This window comes from Micropterus salmoides, unplaced genomic scaffold (assembly GCF_014851395.1).
Source record: "Micropterus salmoides isolate LMB-PRFRI ecotype aquatic unplaced genomic scaffold, ASM1485139v1 Ms_hic_scaffold_6, whole genome shotgun sequence".
Classification (NCBI taxonomy): Eukaryota; Metazoa; Chordata; class Actinopteri; order Centrarchiformes; family Centrarchidae; genus Micropterus; species Micropterus salmoides.
In genome coordinates, this window is record NW_024044348.1 from 29,497,731 (window position 1) to 29,513,492 (window position 15,762).

A 15,762-nucleotide genomic window follows, 5' to 3' on the forward strand; every position below is an offset into this window, starting at 1 on the left:
CGACAGCACAGAAACCTGACTGATCTGGAGAAGATCTGTGTGGAGGAGTGGGCCAAAATCCCTCCTGCAGTGTGTGCAAACCTGGTGAAAAACTACAGGAAACGTTTGACCTCTGTAATTGCAAACAAAGGCTACTGTACCAAATATTAACATTGATTTTCTCAGGTGTTCAAATACTTATTTGCAGCTGTATCATACAAATAAATAGTTAAAAAATCATACATTGTGATCTTCTTCTTTTTTTTTTTAGATTATGTCTCTCACAGTGGACATGCACCTACGATGACAATTTCAGACCCCTCCATGATTTCTAAGTGGGAGAACTTGCAAAATAGCAGGGTGTTCAAATTCTTATTTTCCTCACTGTAAATAAATAAGTAGGCTAAGTGGTATTGCACATCACAGGAACGTGGGCTTATCTATGTAACGTAACATCTAGTGCTTGTTGGCATTCGCCCATTTTTGGGGGGTACTTAGGTGCACAAGATTTACATATGAAGGTGAAAACAATAGCTTGAGGCTCATAGTATGTCAGTTACATGTACTGAACTTATTTATACAATTATGGAAATAGTTTTCCATTCTACGGCACCTTTAACCAAAAACTATGACATGCATTTCATGTTACTGCTTACATTACTACTGCCCATTTAGCAATTACCTACAGTCCATGCATACATTGTCATGAATTTCAACTTGCAGATGCTTGAAACCTGATGCATTTATTTCATCATAATATACACACAAAGATATCCACCAGACTCTATGTACAGATGTCAGTGTTTCCCCTAGGATTTTTTTCAGGGGGGTTGGTCGAAACTACAAGGGTGGCAGAGCAGGCTTCTTACAGATACGTGTTGTAGTCATAGACGCAGCGCACATATTTTTTGACTGTTTAGGTTCGTCACCTTCCCTGTTCCTCTTCAACATTTTTATCACTAGTTACTAAGTTACTACCTCCTGATTGTGCTGGCTACAGTTATGCTACATTTAGATATTGGGCAATGAGACCATGGATAGGGCCATATGAAATCTGTTTTGACAGATTCCGTTAAATTTTTGACACATCTGGTTTTCTGTTTAAGTTTTTCTGAATTCTGTGTCTTACAATTTAAGCACCTTTTGTCATCAGAAAATTAACAATAAATGTGTTGGAACAGTAGGATATTAAAACAGGCTTTTATAATACTATTTAATAGGGGACAATACAAAATTAATGCATTGTTGCAGTACATGTGTTGTGAATTGTCCTCTATCAAACAGGTTATTACATGACAGCACGCATCCTTGTTTACAGAGCCTGAACGGACATATGTTTTTTAATTTTTTTAATGGATTATCTGACTCTGCCCACAAAGCCTTGAAATCTATGAGTTTGCGTCTTTTAATGGTTGCACTTTTGTGAGTTTTAGTGATGAGCTCTCGCTAGTGCGCTCTTTCATTTGACAGCGTATGTTTCTCTATGTGTATGTGTGGAGGAGCCGCTAAGCAGCCCCGCACTCACTGAAAAACACAGAGAGGACCGAAGGAGTGTCGGTAAACAACAACATTCTGCAACTAAAGTTCAAATGAACTTTTTTGGTATTTTTAAAACAAACGCAACTTTTGTGGTGATGAGTGAAATCCGTGTATGGTTCGTTCTTTGGTTATTTCGTTTCAAAACCAAATCGGGAAAAAAAAGTAGTAAAAAAGTAGTTTTTTTGTTTTTTCTGTTTCAAAACCAAAATGGAAATATAGATAAACAGAAAACAAAAATCTGTTTTTGTTTTTCTGTTTTAAAACCATAACAGAAAAACAAAGCAGCTGCATTTTGTTCTATATAAACGGTGTTGTATCCCTGCTGGTTTTCAAATTAACTGGCTGCTGTACACGTGCGCCTGTTGTTTGCAACAGCTGTGGTCTGCGTCGGGATTCATCCGACCAGAAGAAATGATCACGGACCATCCGCAGCGCAGCTCGCTCCTCCAGGTAGCCTCGAGAAATAAACATATTCGGGTATTTTCTTAGATCGCTTAGGTAACCAGCTGCTTCAAGATCAGCCCAAAACAAAATGCTTCCTTGATGCTGACGTACTTAATCTAGAAATAGGAGAATTTAGAGTGCTTGAGTGGCTTCTCCAGCTTGACTCGATCTTGCAAAACAAGTAGCCCATATTCTCACATTTCTTTTTTCCTTTGTGGCTATGATAGACCTGTAGTGCTCACTTCTGCAATCATATTCGTCATAGTTGATATGAGATGGGACCTGAAAAGAAATAGCCTTAGCCTATAGGCTATAAAATAAAATAAATAGCTTAAATACGTAATATTGACTTTTTGTTTCACACGGGACACAAACACAGGTCTCTTGGTTCAAAGTCCGGGTTCTGGCACTCCATTCACACCAACCACGTCCTTACTCAGTCTTTTCTGTTAAATATCACATACCTGCCTTTACCGTCACAAACTGACGATACAGGGCTTCCCCCACTGTGTTGACCTATGACGCTATAGGGATCACCAGTACGTTACAAACGTTGACAGGCCTTGACCATGCCATATGTGACAAGTCGGGGAGTGAGAACGGGTTGTAGGGATACAACACCGGTCAAAGATAGAACAAAACGCAGCTCCTTTGTTTTCAGTTATGGGTTTAAAACAGAAAAACAAAACAGATGTCTGTTTTTTTGTTTACTATTTTTAAATTTTTCCGTTTTGGTTTTAATACAGAAAAAAACACTTGGTTTTTGTTTTTTTCCCAATTTGGTTTTGAAACGAAATAATGAAAGAATGAACCATGCACGGATTGAGTGAGAAGCAAATTTTCTGTGTGTGAAAACAACACAGGAAATGTTTTAATTTAAAGCCTATTTATATATTTTTTGTCATTCTTTGAAGAGGGGGTCGTAGGGGAAACACTGGAAGTATTGTTTGGCCTCTGGGTTTGATTTTCTAGTACCAAAGCTTGTGAATGCCATGTTTTTGTAATTTTGTAACAGAAAGTACAGTTAGGGTTACGACCCGTGTCAAACATGTTACTAGTTTCGGAAGAGTGACCACTTTGTGGATGTTTGGTAGGTAGGACATTTCTCCAAGAACTGAAATGATTTATCGATTAAATCAATAAAATCGATTAATAAAATGCTTCGACACAAATTCTTTGCATTGATGCTTTGTTTAATCCATATAACTATACAGCACAGTGTTTCGCACGGACATTTATTACTGTCGCACATCGCGCTTACACTGTGAACACGTCAGGATTATAATGTAGCTGTTTGCAAAGTGGAGGAAGAGAGAGAAAATGGCGAGGGACAAAGAAGAAAGTGTCCAAAGTATGTTATTATTTCATGCTAAAGAAAACAACAACTCTGTCTATGTCACAGTCCGTCCACCGTAAAACGAAACTTCACCTTCGCAACAGCACGACGGCAGCTGAACAAAAAGGTGTTCTGCCAGCGGACCAAAGACAAGGTAACAGCAACTTTAGCAATTAACTGAAATCTTGATTGATTGTTGAGTTGAAGGCTAGCCAAAGTAAGCCTCAGTCCTCAGCTTAAAATGCGCACATGTGCGTTTGTTGTTCTTTTTGGGCCGTGAGTTGTAACCTCACAGTCAGGAGTTAACTGCGTGTTGTGAGCTGCACCTTTTAACTCCCCTCCAGCTCTCTGTAGCTCAGACAATCCCTGCTACCTGCATGTGCTAATCCATCCTTCACCCATATTCTTTGTCTTTATAACTGTTATCTTTATAATAACAAACAACAGCTGTTTTGTGTGCAGGATCGCTCATTTCCCGTTTCACATTTCACGTGTGTTTTCTTGACAAAACGTGGTTTTGCGTCGGTGACAGCTGCTGTCAGCTCACCGATCAGTCGCGTAGTGTGAACACCACACGACTTCAAGACTGCCGTGATGACGGCAGGTTGTGTGAACTGCACGGCCATCGGCCAACGCTTAAAGTTGTGTAGGCTGCACAAGCCTTTAGTATACCTTGTATAGCACTGGGGTGATGTGTGTGTTTGTAAAGTGGCTGTCTAGTAGTTGGTGTGTGTTTGTTTCCTGTATGACACAGTATGAATACACAAAAGGACTAATAAATATCTATCACCTATAAACGTGCACAGCTGATCCCGTTAAGTTGGGGCGGGGGGGACCGCTGCCACCAAGCAAAAGTACTTCTTAAACGACACATCGATGAATCGTTGAAATAATCTATCGAAGCTTCAAATACTAAAATCATCGTTAGCTGCAGCCCTAATTACATGTGACTTGTAGTTCATTGGCTTTAACATACAAAACCACGAATATGGCCCTTTCAACTTTAACAATATTTTATTTGACACACCAAGGAGGATATAAAGCTGCATATTTAACTTTAGCCAGTGTGAAAACGGTCGACAACCCTCAGGTAGAAAGGTTGAGAAGGAAAAAAGAAAACAAACACATCTATAAGGCTGGTTCCGTACATAAGTATTGTGACAAAATATTGAGATATTGTGGCTGATCTAGACACCCATAGTACACATTGTTTTGTACACATTGTTTGGTGGCACCCATTATGGCAGGACAAGTCCTTTATGATTCTTTTAGGTATTTGGATATTGGTGACCTTGACACACCCGCAGAATAGCTTTGCCCAACTTCAACCCAAATTGAGGTCTAAATCGTCTAAAATAATTGAAAACACCTGTGAAATTTCACTAAAATCTGCCAAAAAGTTAGATCGTAATTGCTTGATTAACTTGAGTATAAAACAAACAAAACAAAAAAAAGGAGGAGCAAACATACATTTATCTTTTTACCATATGCATTATAATACTGTAGGTAATATTGTAACATACAACACAACTGCTGCTGTGAAGGTCCTTATCTAACTAATAATCTAACTAAGATATTAAAATATAAACAATCACCACAACTCTGATCTATTGTGTCATACAAATGACCTGTAAAGGCACAGCAGCATGCAGGTACAACAAAGATGCACCCACACCCACAAACTCAAACACGCGCACACACACACACAGCCTAGCACATGCAGTTCAGTGGCCCTAGGGGGTTTCCTACTCGCTGCTTTCTCTGTCTGTGTTGTGGGATGCGTATGGGGATCCAGGTTGTAGGAAGGCAGCTGACTCACTCTCCGGCTACATGGTGGTGGTGTGTGACTTGCTGTCAGTCCTCAGGGGAACTCTGCATACATCAGTGCAGTATATTGGCTGAAATGACGGTGGCTTCAATGCAGCCTTAGATAGAACTTGTCACAGAAAACTACAGGTTATTTTGTGATACTATTGTGCACATGTCATATGGTAGTAAATGAGCTAAAGCATGAAAGTAAGACATGGCACTCTGAAGGACTTCATTATTTCGTGTTGAATAAATTGCTTTTTAACCATCAACTCATATAAATGTTTGACCTCCATAGTTAGATTGCACACAAGCTACCATAGCAACTACACGTCTGCACACATTAAATTGTAGATATTAGCCTTAATGTCAATTCAAATAAAGAGAAACACCATGTCTCTTCTTGCTGAGAAGCTCTCAGTTGTTTCAACTGTCCTATAATATTCTTTTGTGTATGTTGCTTTTTGTGATCTAATCAATTTACTGTGACACTGACCAGCAAGAAACCTCCACCACAGCTGGGTCTGCATGGCTAATATTTTGCTTTCTATTCATTTGTGTTGGTACAAGCATTATGTTGAAAATGTTCAAAAACAATATAACATAGAACATTACAAAAACAACAACTATAGCAGCCAGTACGAAGGAATCATTGAAACAAAACACACCCTTTTAACCCAACAAACAGTAGCCGCCATTAGAAACTAAGTAAATGGAAATACACTGCTGGCCATACAATCTTGCAAGTATAACTGAAGTACCAAGAAATAGAAATTCGGAGATACCGTTAAAGCCTACAGACAGCAAGAATTCCTTTTTTACAGATGTTTCTGGGGCATTTTGCCTTTATTGGACAGTGGTAGCTACAAACAGAGACAGGAAAGACATGACAGAGAGTGGGAATGTCATGCAGCAAAGGGATCAAATCTGGTATAGATTTTAGATGAAGTAAAAAGTGGTAAGAGGCCTGATCTACGTTTCTATTGGATCCACAGAGCCTCAAGGTGACATTTGAAGTTAAAATCATTTGCCAAGCATAATCGTGAGGAATTTCTCATTTTTATATTGCTACGAATCGTGGGTTCATCCCCAAACACCCAGAGGGGTAGGTCACGTGTGGACAGCCAGACATGTTGTCTAGGGGTATAACAGAGTGCAGTGCTGTTGGTGGCCTGCTGGCAGAGGTTTTGGGAGCATAGAAGAGTGGAGCAAGCTCAGAATTAATGCCTGGATCAGGGTGATGCTGGCTTTGTGTTCCTGTAATCCCGTAACAAAGTCCAGAGAGATATGAGACCGGAGACGATGTGGGATGTGGCATGTGGCAGTGTAGCAAAGCCAGGGTGCACTTCACACCAAGACAGCAAGCCAGATGAGAGGAGTGGCCCCAATAGTCATTGGGACAAGAGCTCGAGGCAGGTTGATCCACCAGGGAGATTTTACATTTTCTTCCACTTCCCAGGTTACTGCTCCGATGATACAGGTTGTAAGGAGGATTGTTTCCAACTGGGAGGGGAGGCGTCGGGCTGGTGATGCCAGGAAAGGGTGTCAGGCTTTGTATTCTTGGAGACAGGGCAGTAAGAAACACAAAAGTCAAACCAGTTCAATAAAGAGCCCACCTGGTCTGCCTGTAATTCAGTTGCTTGGCTTAATGAATGAAACATGCCTTTAACTCAAGAAATGCTTCCTCTGCCACCAAAGACCAAAGGAAAAGGACACCTTGGAAGGTGAGCATGATGAGGGTTGCTGCCACTGAGCTTCTGGAGCACTTGGTGTACATGTAACACTTGTTCCTGTTTGGACTTGGAGGGGATAAGGATATTATTCAAATTGAGCATATCACGAAGAACATCATTAAACAGACCTTGAAACACATCAGGGGCATTGATGAATCCAAACGGCATGACTAAGTACTCCTACTGACTGCTGGTGGTATTGAAAGACGTCTTTCACTCGTCCCCCTCTCAAGGTGGTACGCGTTTATGAGAAAATACATGGTCAGGGACTTTTTTTTCTCCACCAGAAAAAGACAAGGAAGGCCGGATGATCCCTACCACCAGCGCATCATTATTGTACTGTTCCATGGCTCTGGTTTCTTGAGTCATGGAACCCTTGGGAGATGGCATGCCTGGCAGCACAGTCAATGGCACAGTCATATTGTTGATGCAGTGGCAAGGAGGTGGCTTGGGTTTTATTGAACATTTACATTTATTCATTTAGCTGGCGCTTTTTTATCTAAAGCGACTTACAATTGCTATATGTGTTAGAGGTCGCACGCCTCTGGAGCAACTAGGGGTTTGTTGTCTTGCTCAGGGACACATTGGTGTCTCACAGTGGTTTTGAATCTGGGTCTCTCACACCAAAGGCATGCGTCTTATCCACTGCTCCATCACCACCCATGAACACCTCTTTTAGTTCAACGTATTCCTCGGGAACTCCGGACAGATCTGGCACATAGATGACCAGTCTATGTGTGGGTTATGTCTTCTTAGCCAGGGATACCTCAGTATGACAGGTTACTGTGGTGCATGGTTGAGATGGAAGGTTTGTCAGTGTGATTATCTGACATGCTCATCTGGAAGAATGAAGACTGGTGAGTAACCTGGATGGCCGTCAAGTGCAGTGGCATGGATGTGCTTCTCCAGGAGCTTTTCCTGACTGTGTACTCAAGTCTTGGCTGCAGTACAGGCACTGGTTTGCACGCAGACGCTGTCTCTCTTCCATGCCTGCCCCCCTGCATAAGCTCTGAGGAGCCACTTGAGGCACACTGGTTGGGGAATGCCAGAGGTATGGCAGGGAGTGAGATTGCACTGGGGAGATGGTAGACCAGTCTCTCTCCCTTCTCTGTTCCCAGAGTTGTTGATTGATGTGGATGGCCCAGGGCTTAAGATCAGCATGGAGATCTCAGGGCAGGCAGGGTCAAAACACCGGGGAATCAGTCCAAAGGAGGCAAACAAATCCAAACAGGCATGCAGGAGAAGCAAGGTCCAGGAAACAGGCTAACAGAGTCAAACATGAATAGGTCAGGCAGAATTGAAGAAAGAGTAATGCTGGATAGCTAGGAAGATACTAGACAATCTGACAGGGGAGCAAATGAAAAGGGTCTGGTGCATGTACTGAGGCTAATTGGGGAACATGAGCTGCAGGTGAGAAGATAGGTGGGGTTAACCAAGTAAGGGGAGTGGGGTGACAACCAGGCAGGAGGAAGAACCGAAATCTGAAACTGCTGTTTGGTCAATTAAAAGACAGAACGTAGATATGTCACAAGGTAATTTCTATTCAACTTCTGTCGTTTTCTTGGCATTTGCCCCCTTCTCAAGCGACATAATAACGTAGTTCCATTTTAAATAGATTCAAATTCAACAGCATTGTCTAATGAATTAATCTTATGTTCCAAAACAAATCCAAAAGCAAATTGTTTAATTACGTAGTTAGGATTATTAGTCTTGCTAATATTATCTTTGCATAAAGAAAATGGAACCATCAGGAGCAAATATTAATGTAAAGTTGGCACTTCTGTGGAGCTCAACTTATGTCGTAATTGTCGGCAAAATGTTAATGTAAGTGACATTAAATGAGCAATCCATGACTGAAAGTTAAAATAACAAATACACTAGCTAACGTTAATATAATGACTCCACGGAAATAACGTTACATCCAAATTGTGGTGGCTAGTGTTAAATATAAACAATTCAACCTTGTTAGGCTAATTAATAGTCCCAGGGTTGACATATTGTCATAAGCCAATTAAGGTTATCATAGATAATAGATAGATTCTTAAGGCATGCAGACAGTCAAAAACTGACCTCTAAGAGATGGCCCTCCTCAGTCTTCACTCTTCTCAGTTGAGTTAGACAACTCAGAAGGTGTGGTTCCCATTTCATTCCCTGTGACTCTGTCCTCCCAAAGCCAGAATTTTACAGAAAGGTGACAAGTTTGTACCCTTGCATACCCTGATATTTTAGACAATATAGTGATAAATTGAAAAAGAAAATCAACAGATTAATCAGTACTTAAGATTTACTGTTTGTTGCAGCCCTAAAAACCTTTTACTGATGTCCTTGTACTGTAAGTGGACAGCAAGATGTGCTACTATGAATATAAATACACCATACAGTAGTTAAAGTGTTATCATCACAACATAAGATGATAACATAAAGATGAACTCAGCTCATCATTTTTCTGTCACCAAGTTGCTGAGATCTGACCACCATCCATAGCTCCTTCCTTTGTCACTTCTTGTCTCCCAGCATGCCTTTGAAATTCATGAGTACCGGCTGTCTGCTTTGTGTTTTGTTTTCATTGCCAGTGTAAGCTCCTTGTTTAAACAGCAAAAATTTGGTCTTCTCATTGGCCGAGTATTGTCTATAGTTTGCTCCACAGAGCCTCCCGGAGCCTGGATCTAAATTAAGTCATCTGTTCCTTTTTCTGATTTAATTTGCCATCACCTTGGAGGACATTCATTACTTTTTTAAAACTGATACTATACTGTGATTATGATCCCTTATGCATGGCTGACAATAGTTATCTGTGCCAATGTTAAGCCAATTCACTGTCATACCCATAATCATAGTAAAGAATGCCATATTAAATGTTCTGTCAAATTGAAATATTGCTTTAACAGTGTAGGCGGATAGGCATGGATTCACCCTCTGGGATTATGTAGTGAGCTTGATGGGCACAGATGTTTCCGGAGAAAAGAAACAAATGCTAATTACTCTGCATATCTCTAGGCATCACACATATAAACACAAGTTGTAAGCACCAAATATCCCCAGACATTTCTCCTAGCATGAAGACTGCGATTTTATTTTTATTTATTTATTTGCTAAATTTCTTTTCCTATCATCTAGTTTGTTTTCATATAGCGATGAGTCACAAACTTGTGTTGGGCAACAGACTCGTTACCATGGTACTAAACTAAAATCCATGTATGTGAAATATTTTTGAACAGCCTGTTTGACAGTGTGTTCAAGATTTGCAAACACTATGCATTATATTATTATGGAAAATGCCCACATAAACCATGTAAACCTTGTGAATGGTATTTTTCACATGCCATTTAAACTTTCAATACAATTATTTAAATGAAACGTAACTGTCTTCATTTTGGGGGTGAGCTGAATACTGTAGTTGTTTACACTGCTTCCTCAGGCTTCCACAGGCTTATCTGTTCATGTGCTTATGATACATTACATTGAGCAGGGCAGACAGATCTGGAAGGGCCTGTAAGCTGTTGTATTTAGACACAACACACAGTCTAACACTCAAGAGACCATAGGATCTTTGTTCCCATTTCCTCTACAACAATTCAGGGCAGAGTTAAAGCAGTGTTTTTTTCTGATTTATTTAAGCACATGTGGTTTACAGCTGACAGGCTGCAGGGGCGGCAGAGAACAGTGTCTGTGGTCCAGGTGATTTGTCATTAGATGAGGGTCATTAAGGATGGCAGTGTATTGTTGGGCTAACTACTGATGTGAAACAGGGTCATGAATGAGCCACAGACACCGCATGGTATACTCGCAGTGTGGTAATAATTCTCATGGATCACATTTTATTATGAATTCCACTGCATTTCAGATTTGAAATGTGTTTTTCTATTCCACATTTCAGGAAGTTAGTTAGAAAAAACACGGGTTGTTTATCCAACTACCCAAGATTAAATGCCCGTGGCACGATGTATTGGGGATATGGGTGCATATTCAGGTTCCAACTGTTACTTAAATTAAGCTGATTTTGCTTTAAAAGCAAATCAACTGTGTGTGATTCCAAATGTCAGTCATTCAGTGTTACCGAGAAGCTGGTAACTGGCTTTTTTTATTCCAGTGTGACCACATGTGAATTGAAAACCTTCTCTTAAAGTCCAGCTTATCCAAAAAGAAACCTGGCTGACCTAATTTCTGGCATTACCAGCAAGAGCTGATATGGATGAAGAGATTAGGTTTATACATACATACATACATACATATAATTACATCTATTTGAGACGACTGCCATGAATTTGCTAAAAAAGATAAATCAATAGATTGGCAATTGGCATCAGTATTTAAACATATTCATTAATGTACAAGTATTTTAATAAAAGAATGCAGACTTTTAAAACAGGCATGTACAATATTTATAGGCAAAAAAGAAGGCCATGGGTTTGCATATGTGTGTGTTTCCTTCAGGACTTTCCTACCACAGTTCAATGAAATGTAGGTTATGTGAACCAGTGCCTCTAAACTGCACTGTAGGTGTGAATGTTTGTCTGTATGTGTTAGCCTTGTGACAGACTGGCGACATGTCCAGGACATACCCTGCCTCTTAACCCATGTGTGCTGGGATAGACTGCAGCAAACTGTGATCCTGAACAGGATAAGCAGGTTTAGAAAATGGATGGATGGATTATAGGAAATTGGTGTAGCATGAAAAAAAATGTTGGAAAATATATACAATATAAAATTTACCACATTTGGTGAAGTAGGACTGAAAAATTAGCAAAAAATTTAAAATCAGTGGCAACATTATGGAATTTTCAGAACCAAAAACAAAGGACTTTATTGCCTGTTGCCCAATTTTCACGATATTCCTCTAACTAACAAACTTACTAACATCTTTGATGGAGGCAATAACCTGATAACTGTATGATTGATGACGCTTCCTATACCCATGAATTCACATTATTGTACCTTTTAATTTCAGCAGGTTTAATAACTCTTATGTGACATTTATTCTCCTGACAGAGTGGTGTCAGTGAGACTCAAGGGGGACACTGATTTTGACAAATCACATGATTTTCTATGCAGTGATCTTATTCAAGACTGACAAATGTAAGGCACACTTCACACTAGGGGTCGACCAATAATCGGCCTGGCCGATATTGAGCATTTTTTCCAATAATCTGCATCAGTCATTTTAGAAAAAGATAGCCGATATAACTAATTAATTTAAAAAATGCACTCCTTTGGCTCTGATGCAGCCGTCTCTCTCTCTCTGTACTCACCACTCTGTGGGCTGGAGCAATGTCACGCCCACGGTACTAGCTGACTGGTAACAAGTCACGAAGAATAGCATATCAACCCTGACTATTGTGGGGAAGTAGCCAATAGAACGAGCAAGCTACCATGCTGCAGCCCCTCCGCACAGGCGGCGTGAAGCCAGCAGAGCAGATCAGAGTAGATTACACAAGTTGACCATAACTACGCCCGTTACTGTAAGTTCAGCAAAACCAGCAGTACTAGTAAAAGCCTATTACTGCATCTGTACAATAAGCAGGAATGTGTACAAAGCAATATTTTAATCTGCTCTGTCTCATCCATCGCAGCTGTGTTTTGGTTTTACACAAGCATATGTGCTAGCTCGGCTAATAGCTAGTTTGTCAGAAACAAGCTAAAACGAAATCTCTCTGGTTGTAGCCTGTGTAGCCGAGATGCTATGTACCTTAAAATTTAGCAAGCAACTCGTTGCAAACTCAGCTGCTTGTTGAGACAAACCAGCTCCTCTCTCCCAGCAGCAGAGGGAGGAGGAGGACATGAGGAAGCACTGATAATGAATAATGTCTGTGCTCTTCTTTCTAAACTTCACTCAGTATTTCGATGTCAGGAATATAGTTTATTTAACATGTTCCTTTTGTTTCTAGTGGTATATTGATTTTACATTGTGAATTTGCTGCTGTAAACTTTAAACAGCTAAAATATTAAATTTAGGGCTGGGCATTAATTAATTAACACCAACAATTATTTTATCACACGTTAATGCAATTTTTTATTATTATTATTATTTTGAAAGTCTGCTGCTCACTGGCTCTGAATACACATACAGTCAAACCATGGCTCACAGGAGGGGTGGGATGTTGATCAGCCTGCAAATCACCCACCCAAACAAGCAGTGGAGGGAGGCTTCGGCAGACTACGCTGGATGCAGCATGTGGGAGAAGTATATAAACAAAAGCAAGACAAGCGATCAAATGCCATAGCGAAGTGGACTGCTACACACTGCATGCTGATTAGTATTGGGAAAGATGTTGGTCTTAGGAACGTTCTTAAAATCACAACGTAGTCGTTTGGCCCAGCGGGTTCTCTCTGGTGATCAGACAGGGAGACCGGCGCTATGCGAGTAAACGGCAGGCATCCTCTATGGATAATAACCAAGAGGGAAGCTTCTGGTCAGCAAATTGATGCAAACACAGAAGTCCCTTAAACCCGCAGGGCCAGCAGGAGGCGACTCTTCTAGTTGCGAAAAGAAGTCCGGTTCCATTTGAAATAATGGTAAAATGACCCCAACTTCTCAGCTGAATAATTATCTCAGTAAACAATTTCCTAATGAGTTTATGGTCTCAATCACTAGTTTCATGTCTTCTTCAATACAATATGATGTTCATTTAGCAAATTATGGTCCCATTTAGAGGAAAATAGACCATAAAGTCATTACCATGGCGACCTGTCAATCAGGCTAGAGTGACTCGTAGCCACGGCACTGTGTAAATTTAACATTTAGTTTTAAGACTGTTGTAAGCTAGACAAAATTGTCGGCCCTGTTAAAATGACAGTTAACGTGCATTACAGATGTACCTACCTAAGCAAGCTAGCTAGCTCCACAAAAAAATCAACATGGCGGCGGTCCACAAACCAACGGGTGACGTCACGATGACTATGTCTACTTCTTGTATACAGACTACGATAGTGACGATGGCAACGGCTTCTGTGCGCTACACAGCTGTAACCTATTTAACTTAAGTTAAAATTATAGGCAACATAGCTTTACCTGGTAGGCCTTAATCTAGTTTAGCGGCTCTGCCAATGCAAATTCCCTCCTGTTGATGTCCTATTTAGTAAACAGCAATAAATTCGGGAAACTCACAAACACCTGCGACCCTGTACGCATGATAAGCAGTTAACGATGTATGGATAGAACTCACAAACAACGAGAATCGGTCTCTCTTCCAATGATTTGTGCTGCGCGTTGTGTACAAAAAGTTCAAGACAATTCAACTTCGGCAGCGGGCGGGCGTGTGCGTGAGGTGAGCACTTCACCTCACTCTAACAGGGACACTTGCTACTGAACATAGACTATTGACGCTGCTCCCTGATAAAAGAAAAATGTTTCTGCTGATACCTGTTCAGAAAAAAAAACAAGAAAACAGATTTATATATGGTTAACCTGTTGCTCAGAAATTGGCTGTTATGATGTTATGATCGTGGCTCTGGACTCTGATGGTAACTTGTTTTAACAAGCTATAAAAGGTAATGCCCTGGCAATGGCAAATAGCTTTGGTTTTATATTTGATTTGATTACATTTTTTAAGTTGAGTTGAGATTTACAAGAAATATTTTATTGCTACAGTAAAGGGAATACTGCTGTTAAAAAGCACCTTATTTGTTTAAAGTGTTTGCAAACCACATGTTTTTGCACTTTTGTGTATATAGCAGTACATTTAAATTAAAAGTGCGCAATACATTACTTTAGAATTTATTATTCAATTTTGCGCATAACAATGCCATTAATCGCGATTAATTGCAGAAAATCATGCGATTAATCGCGATTAAAAATGTTTATCGTTAACCAGCACTACTTAAATTTGATTACTGTTCTGAATTTATTCTTTTTTAAATAATATATATTTTAAAAGGCAATTATTTTGTAATGAAACACCAATAAGAACAGAACAAATAAATTGTATCAATAAATGTATCAATAATATCCTAACAATTTAAAATAAATACAATATAAATGGCAGCAGGTAAAGACAAAGTTTATGATAATTTATCACTCATAGTTCACAAGTTTATCACTGGGATGGATCTCCAATTCATTTAATTTACTATTTATAAAGATTAAACATGACAATTAACTTTAATCTTATTATTTTCAGCAAAGTTTTGTGTTGAATTTTGACACCAAGATCAAAAATTTTCCAGCAAATGTATATCTGTTCCAAATATCGGTTATCGGTGTAATTGGTTACTAATAATCGGTATCGGGATCAGCCCGGAAAAAAACATGTCGGTCGATCCCTACTTCACACACAGAAGTTTTCATCACAATGGGGTCAAGTAGGAGTGGTGCCACTGATTGCTGCGATACAGTGAGTGTAGCAAAAGCTTTGGTGATTGTTCAGCTACTTGACAACGCTCTCTGATAAACAAACCCACAAGGGTACTGATTAAACTCACTGAGGCTGTGCACATAGTTCTCCCCTTCACCGGTGTTTTGTAAAATGTTATGGTAAGGTCTGCTATACGTGTATTGCACTCTAGCATAAGCACATAAAAGGTACACTTGAAAAATCATGTTGCACTCATCTTTATAAGGTTAACTGTGAGAGAGAATGAGACAAAGAGAACAAGAAAAGAAAACACACAAGATACCAGCACTACTTGCTGGCACGGACTTGGGACTGGTTGACTATGACTTTGTCTGACAGTTTTGTGGCCTTAGTGGGCCAGGGAATCCTGATGTTGAAGAGACTGGATTTAGACCATTAACCTTTTCTTTTTCTACCTATCAATGATTTGAGGCTTGCTTCTTTTTCATTTGCCTTTAATCATCTCTTCTTCTCTTTTGTTTGTATGTACTCTGATCCTGTTTAATTTCCTTCTCCATCCCTTGGCCTTCCCACACCTTCCAACTGCTCTAACCCTCTTCTACCCTTTCCTTCCCTGCAATCCCATTACACT

The 15,762-nt window shown here is 39.9% G+C and overlaps 1 protein-coding gene across 3 annotated transcripts in view; it reads left to right on the plus strand.

Moving 5' to 3' along the window:
* nptnb (neuroplastin b) overlaps positions 1-15,762 on the plus strand; it is a 41,162-nt gene that overhangs the window by 8,123 nt on the left and 17,277 nt on the right. The gene's annotated exons all lie outside the window — the stretch shown is intronic.